Genomic DNA, 7862 nt, shown 5'->3' with positions numbered 1-7862 from the left:
AAGAAGAACAAAGGACTAGGAATCAGAAGACCTGGGTTTGAGCCCCCCCCTCTGACACTTGCATGCTGTATGACCTTGAAAAATCTTTTACTTCTCTGGGCCTCAGTTTCCTAATGTGTAAAATAAAGGATTGGACGAGATGATTTCCAAGTTCCTTCCAGCTCTTCCATTAGGGAACCAATGAGTTTTTAAGCAGGAAAGTGATACCATTGTAACAATCCAGTTAGATTATCTTGGCAATAGTGTGAAGGAAGGAGACTGGAGTCAGGAAGACAAGTTAGATGGTTGTTAAAAATGGTCCACTGGTTCACTTGGCATTGTTTTTCTTGCAGTGGGAATGAATTTGAAGTAAAAGAGTCACATATTGAAGTGATCAAAGAGAGGGGAAGGATCTATATGTATGAAAATATTTATAACAGTTCTTTTTGTGGTGGCAAAGAACTGGAACCTCTGTGGATGCCCATCACTTGGGAAATGGCTGAACACATTTAGATATAATGCAATGTGACATAAGAGAATAGTATTGTGAAATGAGGAAAAAGATAGTTACAGATAAATCTGGGAAGACATATATATATATATTTATGTATATATGAACAATGCAAAATAAAGCGAGCAGAACCAGGAGAACAATTTATACAATAACAAAAACACTGTAAAAACAAGTAACTTTGAAAGACTTAAGAACTCTGAATAACTCAATGACCAACCAAAGCTCCAGAGGACTGATGATAAAATATGCTACCTACCTTGTGACAGAGAGGTGAAAGACTCGGGGTACAGAATGAGACACACATTTTTTGGACATGGTCAATGTGAGAATTTATTTTGACTATGTATATTTCTTACTGGAATTTCATTTTCCTTTTTTCTTTTTCTAATGAGTGGGTAGGAGAGGGGGGAGGGAAATCATTTTTGTTAAGTAAAAGAAATAAAATTAATTTTTTTAAAAGAATAAATGTTACAAAGAGAAATTTGACATGCAACCTGACAGAACAGGTAATCTACTTGACTAATATACTAGAGAAAGTTTGGTGAGGAACAGGACACAGACCAGAACAGAGCCTACATAAACAAGCCTGCTGAGTTAATATAGACTATCAGTTTTATAGCTAGGAGGTGTCAAAGAATACTGAGAAATGAGCATGGAACAAATGAACAGCTGGCTAACTCCTGCCAGCTGTTACTGGAATCAATCAACATGATCAATTGCTCCTGGTTCACTTGCTCTGAGTCAGCCTCTCATTTCTTCTTGAAGACGCTGAATCCTTCATTGTACCCTTCAAAGAATCACAAAATCAAAGACTACCAGAGCTGGGAGGGACTTGGAGATTCTATAGTTCAACTCATAGCTGACCAAGAAACTCCTCTGTAACTTACCTGGCAAATGGTAGTCTGTCCTTCACTTGAAGATCTCCTACAAAGGAGAACTACTACATTCTGAGATGTGCCATTACTCTGCTAGGTAGTTCAAATTCATTACCAGTCTTCTTTACACCAACCTAAGTCTGCCCTCTTGCAACTTCTATCAACCAATCAATTTTTATTATTTATTAAATATACAAGATGTGTCTAGCAACTTCTGAGAGAAATGATTATTAATAACCAATGACTTGGGGAGATCCAGAGTTTCCCCCTTTTTCTAAAGTCCTCATTTCAAGGCTGAGTCTTTGAAGGACATTGCTGATAATGAGATGGAATTAATTTTCTCCTCAATCTTGCTCAGACCTGCCCCCTTCCCCACAGGTGGGAAAGCCCATTGTGCACTACACAGATGTGGGTGGGAATAAATTCTTTGATTGGATTGTCCAAGGCTGGGCAATTGAGAAGTAAATGACTAAATCAAAGTTACATCCCCAAGTCCCTCATTAGAATAGGTCCACCTGTCATAATATTCGTTCTCTCCAGTAATTATTAACCAATCAGAGTTGATTACCTACTCTTCTGGGGGCATATAAACTGTGAGCCCACCCATGATTCATCTTTGGCATTCAGGAGTGTCACTGACCCATTTTATTGGTAATATATTAGCATTATTAATAGAATGATTAATTACTCAGAAACTATGTCTGCCAAACTTTTTGAACACCGCACTTCTTAGCTCCTAGTTCTTCTCTTTGGGATCAAGCATACTAAATCTAATTCCTTTCACCTTCAAATGATAGTTATCATATCTTCCCTCCAACCCCAAGTCTTCTCTTGTGAAGGTTAATATTGTTAATTCTTTCAACTGATCCTCAACATCTTCATTCTTCTCCAGGTTTCTAATTCTACATCTCCTCCCTCTGATTGGCTGGTTCTTCCTAGACCCCCCAGGTCACCTATGCTTTCATTCCTCTCCAGGCTGCATTTTTGACTCACCTTTCAGACTTTCTCTTATTCTGGAACTGTATCAAGTGGTGGGTGGCCTTATCAGTTTGGTATCATGAATCATTGATATAGATTCTCCCTTTCTTCTTACCTCCTTCACTGATGGTTCCAATTTATTACCATAATCACATTTTCTAATTTCTTTTCCCTATAGTATTTAAACCCTGAATTCTGCCAAAAATAAGCTTCCTAGAACACTTACTCAAAGACTTTCCTTTTAGACAAAAATATGAAATATGAACATGAGATATCCCCAAGCACACGTCTTGGATATGATTGGTTGAGAATAGAGAAGGATTTGGGGGCCAAAGATCCTTACGCATTCCTTCAACATTTAATAAATACTTCATTAAGCACCTATTATTTGTGAGACAGCCTTCCTGTTACAGGTTATTTTTCAAGATCATAACATGTGTACATCTCCTGATCAAACAAATGAAAAGACCTAACTGATACTAGAAGAATCTGTCCTAATAGTTTGTGAATTTTATTCAACCACCAAGTCATACATTTTGTGTGTTCCTTTACTTTTTGATACTGTTTGGTGAAATGTCTGTGGGGTTTTTTCTTTTGAAGTGGTTTTATGTTACATTCCCTAATTAGATACTGGAAAAGATACAATAATACATATGATCCAGTTTCTTTCTTTAAGAACCCTATAGTCTAGTGGGAGAAATTGCATGTCCATATATAACAAGGTTGAAGTGTTGAAGGACTACATTTCCCAGGATGCATTGCTCCACAGCTTGAATACTATTAATTGGACAGGGGGAAAACAACAATTCCTATGTCACCCCAAGAGAATATTGATTATTTCAAGGGAATTGAAGAAAGACAGTGATAAACTGAAGAAAATGCAGATTATTGTTAGGTCGATAACTGTTGTTGTCATTGTTTGTCATTTGCTCTTGAAGAAGACCAGTGTCATCATGAGGGTGAGGTCTTGACTTGCTGGTAAACTGGATATGAGTGGGGCAGGGCTGCACAAAGTCATCAGCCTCTCTCTCCTCCAGAGTCCTCAAAATCCAGTGGCAAGACAAAGGTCAAGACAACTAGTGATGACCCAGGATGCAGTGGGTGACCTTGACCTTCCTACATTAAAGTCTTTCCCAGGTCTCAGTTTGAGCCCACATCTGCATAGGAAGCAAAGGAAGTCTTTGAAAATGAGCAGTGATAGGAATAAATTTTGATATTATTTTATTGTTCAACACAAAACAAGGAGATGAGTGATCCTGGCTGCAAAAAAAGAAAGAAAGAAAGAAACATTAAAAAATTGACATACTGCAGCTGGGATTGGAAATTGCAAGTGGTTCCTGAGGCGAGACAATCTAGGAGCTATTTTGGACACAGTGGTGCCTGGAAAGATCATTGAATGACTCCAAGTTTCTCCCTGAAATCCTAAACCCTCGACTGAGGTTAATCCAAACTAGGACCTATAAGGAATATAATCAGAGTGCTAGAACTTTTTTTTGCCAAACTTTTCCTATCAGATTGGATGGAGCTTGACTTCTAAGTTACTCTGCAGGAAGAAAGGGGTGATGTGGAAATAAATGGGAGTAGAAGAAAGAGGAACGCAGTGGTGCTTGTTCAGGAATATGTCTGAGATTGTTTTCTGTCCTTATTAAATGTTTTACGGTTTCTAAATCCCAGTCAAATTCCAACATTCATCGTTCACTAATTGTGTAGGTCAAAGTGAACCAAATATACAAATTATCGTTAAAAGTTCCCAGTATTTGAATCTATTTCCAAGGCTGTGCAGAGACAGTCGGAATAAGGGCTTCACACAAATTAGTAGAATACAAATAAAACGCAAAAGGCAATATAAATTTAGCAAAATATGATAAATACATTCTTTAAAAGTACAGCATACTAGAAGAATTCAGAGGAGGAAGTGGTCACTTCTGGCTGGGGACAATTACAGAAATCTACATCGAGGAAAGGCATTTGAACTGAGATTTAAAGGATGGTTAGGATTTTAATAGGCAGAGATAGGAAGGGAGGGTATTTGAGGTGGAGCGAGTCATGTGAGCAAAGGCAGGAAAGACTGGGATGTATTCAGGGGACAGTAAGTAATCCAGTTCAGTCGTTAGTCCTCTTTGCATTCCTGTGAGGTAGAGAAAGGAAATGCCATGCATGCCTAAAGATCTTAATTTTAGTTTGGGAATAATGACTGGAGGAACTCAAGCATATAAAAGTTCTTGCTCCCTGGCTGGAATACCCTCATCCCCATTCCTTTATTTCTGTCCTTAGTCCTTCAAATCTACTCTCATTACTCCTTATGGAAAAAACCATTTTAATCCTCTTTAAAAATTCTAGTTTCTACTGTAACAGTGACTAGCCTGGGCCCTGCTACCTGAAAGCCAGGGCTATTACTTTTTATCCTTTCCCAAAGGTTCTTTAGTACCCATAAAGAGGATTGAGGATTGTTATTGGTCATAGCCACCATTAATTTGTGTTCTCCCTACTTTAGGGGCCCCTGCAGCCCAGTTCTAATATTCACTTAAGAGTCACAGTAGGTTTTACAAAGGAATATTGACTTTAAGAATATAGAAACATTACCTGTCTCCAACACTTGAAGAATATCATCTCCCTTTATACCACCCTTCCACACCTTAGGAGAGGAGTAGATTAAGTTCACAGCTATATAACATGGTCCCACCAAGTTCCAGATCCAAAGCCTGCTTGGGTTTGCATCCCAGCACCCTGGCTTCTGAGGACTTCCCTGGTGGGCTGATAACATCTCTCCTGGAATCCTACCTCCAAAGTCACTATCGCTCAAGCTCCAAAGTCTAGGGTCTTTACCACTTGCACCTAGAACTGAAAAAGACAAACAAAACAGATCAGACCAAAACCCCAAGTCCAATTCTCAGGGCTATGAGATCAAAAGGGAAAGGGAGAAGACAGCTTTTCAATCACCCTTCCTTTACTGTGAGTGAACAAGGCACTTCCTTGTTCTTGTGAACAAGAACTCCCCTGGACAAAGGGGGGATGAGGTGGAATAGATGGAGGAGGAGAAGCTGTCCCAGGCTGGTAGTTTTCAAAGATATAGCCTATTTTGGTTATACAACCAATGGACAAGCAATTTCCACCCATGTAATAGGGGAATAAAGAGTATCTTCTCCCAGAAGCAGGTCCATGGTGTCTTCCAAATGGTTGCCCCATCTTGGGTGATCTGGACATTCCTCAAAGCCCAGTTAAATTCTTAGTGTTGTTTTTTTAATCTTTTGCCCTGGAAGAAGTACTTGCCATTTCAGAACACAATATATAAACGGAAATGTTTGTGAATTTACTTTCTATGACAGAGGCAGCTAGTGATGCAGAGGACAGAGCAATGGGATCTAGAGCATGGGTGGGGAACCTGTGGCCTTGAGGCCACATAAGGCTGCACTTGAGGACCTAGAGGGCCACATGTGGCCTTGAGGCTGCAGGTTCCCCACCCCTGACCTAGTGTCAGGAAGACCCAAGTTCAAATCTGGCTGTGTGACCAAGTTAACCTTTCTCTGCCTCCATTTTTCCTCAATTGTAAAATGAAGATATCAATAACACCTGCTTCCTAGGGTTGTTGTAAAAATAAAATGGGATATTTCGAAAGCAGTCAGCAAACTTTCAAGCACCATATGAATTCTAGCTAGCTATTGAAAGAGCCAATGTCGTTAGAACTGGTTGCTATAAATTCAAACTAGATCAGAAATGGGGAAGAAAGCTTGGATCAAATTTACTCAAAAGATATTGGATGGATATCCTACGAAGCTTGCCCATCAATACCTCCACCTAAGGCAGAAACAGCAAATCGACATGCAAGTGAATTCAGAAATGTACGGGAAGAGGAAAGTGGAATGGAATGCTTTGGGGAAATAGCAAAGACCTTTTAATGACTGACTACAAGTTTGTTCTTGAACCAGACACATCTTTTTGATACTAACATTCTCTCTGGGATTCTTTGTGACTGTAAGTCATGGAGCATGATTGTCTCCAAAAAAAATTGAAATTGAGTATCCCACAAAGATCAGCAGTGTTGACTGTGAGGAGGCTGCAACATGTGTGCAACAATAAATAACTCAGAAGAATCCATGTAAAGGATGCCATTGAAGAAATGTGTGATTAAAAAAAGATGACTTGGACATGCAGGAGAAACAACTGATCAATAGCCTCGATGTTTCATTTGTATCCTTGTGTTGTGAAAAGAACATGAATGATAGCTCATATACTAACACATGAAGCATGCCTGGCATTGTACTAAATGCTAGAAATACAAATATAAGAAGAGACACATTCCTTGCCCTCGGGGCCATCTATTCTAATGATGGAGACAGTACATGGAGATTGGTGGCCAGGAAGAGATGTTTTGGTTTCCAGAAGCAATGGAGATATTGATTTGTTTCTCATATAGCCTGTGCTCTGACCCACTCTTCCAGAGCCAAGCAGGCTACTTCTGCCCCTCAGAATTTTAGATTACCCAAAGGTATAGTATGTTTTGTCTCTCAGCTACTGGGTTAGACCACACCACTTACGTTTCTTCTATTTTAGGGGATCAGTAACTAGCATCCCAGTGTTATTTAACCACTTAACATCGGGTAGTTTTTACTAAGGAATTTTTACTTCAAAGATATATCAAGAATGAAAGTATAAACTGTTTCCCTCCAGCATCTCAGAGGTATAATTCCCCGTATATCACCTTGGTCTGGGTTGGAGTGGTGTAGGGTGGTAGGAAAAGGATTTGGCTCCCAACTTAGCTCAGTTCCCACACACACCACCAAGTTCACATCCCATCCAAAGAAGACACTGCAGTGGGCATCTCTGGAGTCCCAAAGTACACCCTAGATAATCCTGTCAAGGTCCTTGAGACTTCATTCCTGAGCTGGTTGTAAAATTCAGCCTGAATTCCTGGACTCCTGGCCCATACTTCCCATCTTTTAAACTTTCAAAGTTGGAGACTCAATTCCTGTACCTAGAAAAGAAAAAAAAATGAAAAGATCAATTTCATTTCTGCCTCATTTCTTGGGGTCCATATGGCCTGAGTTGGGGGGAAGAAGGAGTTTCTAAGGCTCTCCCTCCTTACTACATAGTGTCACAGGCAGTGAGACAGTGAAGGAACCCTCTCGTTCCTCCAGGGGTTGAATGCAGTGAAGGGCTACAATGGGGAGATGATTCTGGTCCTTTTGAAGACACTAAGAGTTCCATCTATGCAGCCAAGTGGGTGGGGAAAAACACCTCTTCCCAACCACATGGTAGGGGCACTAGAACCAGTTAAATAGTATCCATGCATGCTTTAGTCATCAAAATTCTCTGGGAATCAGCTCTCTGGAGTCTTCCTCCATGCAAAGTCAGCCAGCTGATGGGACTACACATTCAATTGTATCCAGAGAAAAAGATAGAAAAAGTTGGGGAAAGGTGTGTGTGTGTGTGTGTGTGTGTGTGTGTGCGCGCGTGTGCATGTGTGTGCGTGTGTGTAGGGTGGTAGCGATAAGGGGAAGCAGGCAGATGGTAGGATA

General features: G+C 40.1%; 1 long non-coding RNA gene across 1 annotated transcript; it reads right to left on the bottom strand.

The window, feature by feature from the left end:
* Window positions 1–3550: 3550 nt before the first annotated feature.
* LOC140520256 (uncharacterized) lies at window positions 3551–7575 on the bottom strand. Its single transcript, XR_011972443.1, has 2 exons — window positions 7046–7575; window positions 3551–5187 (listed from the first exon to the last, which is right to left on the bottom strand). It is a non-coding gene; the product is annotated as an uncharacterized lncRNA (long non-coding RNA).
* Window positions 7576–7862: the final 287 nt, after the last annotated feature.

Source organism: Notamacropus eugenii, chromosome 1, assembly GCF_028372415.1.
Source record: "Notamacropus eugenii isolate mMacEug1 chromosome 1, mMacEug1.pri_v2, whole genome shotgun sequence".
In the NCBI taxonomy this organism is placed as follows: domain Eukaryota; kingdom Metazoa; phylum Chordata; class Mammalia; order Diprotodontia; family Macropodidae; genus Notamacropus; species Notamacropus eugenii.
Note: the sequence above shows the minus strand (reverse complement) of the source record. Positions and strands in the feature narration are given on the sequence as shown.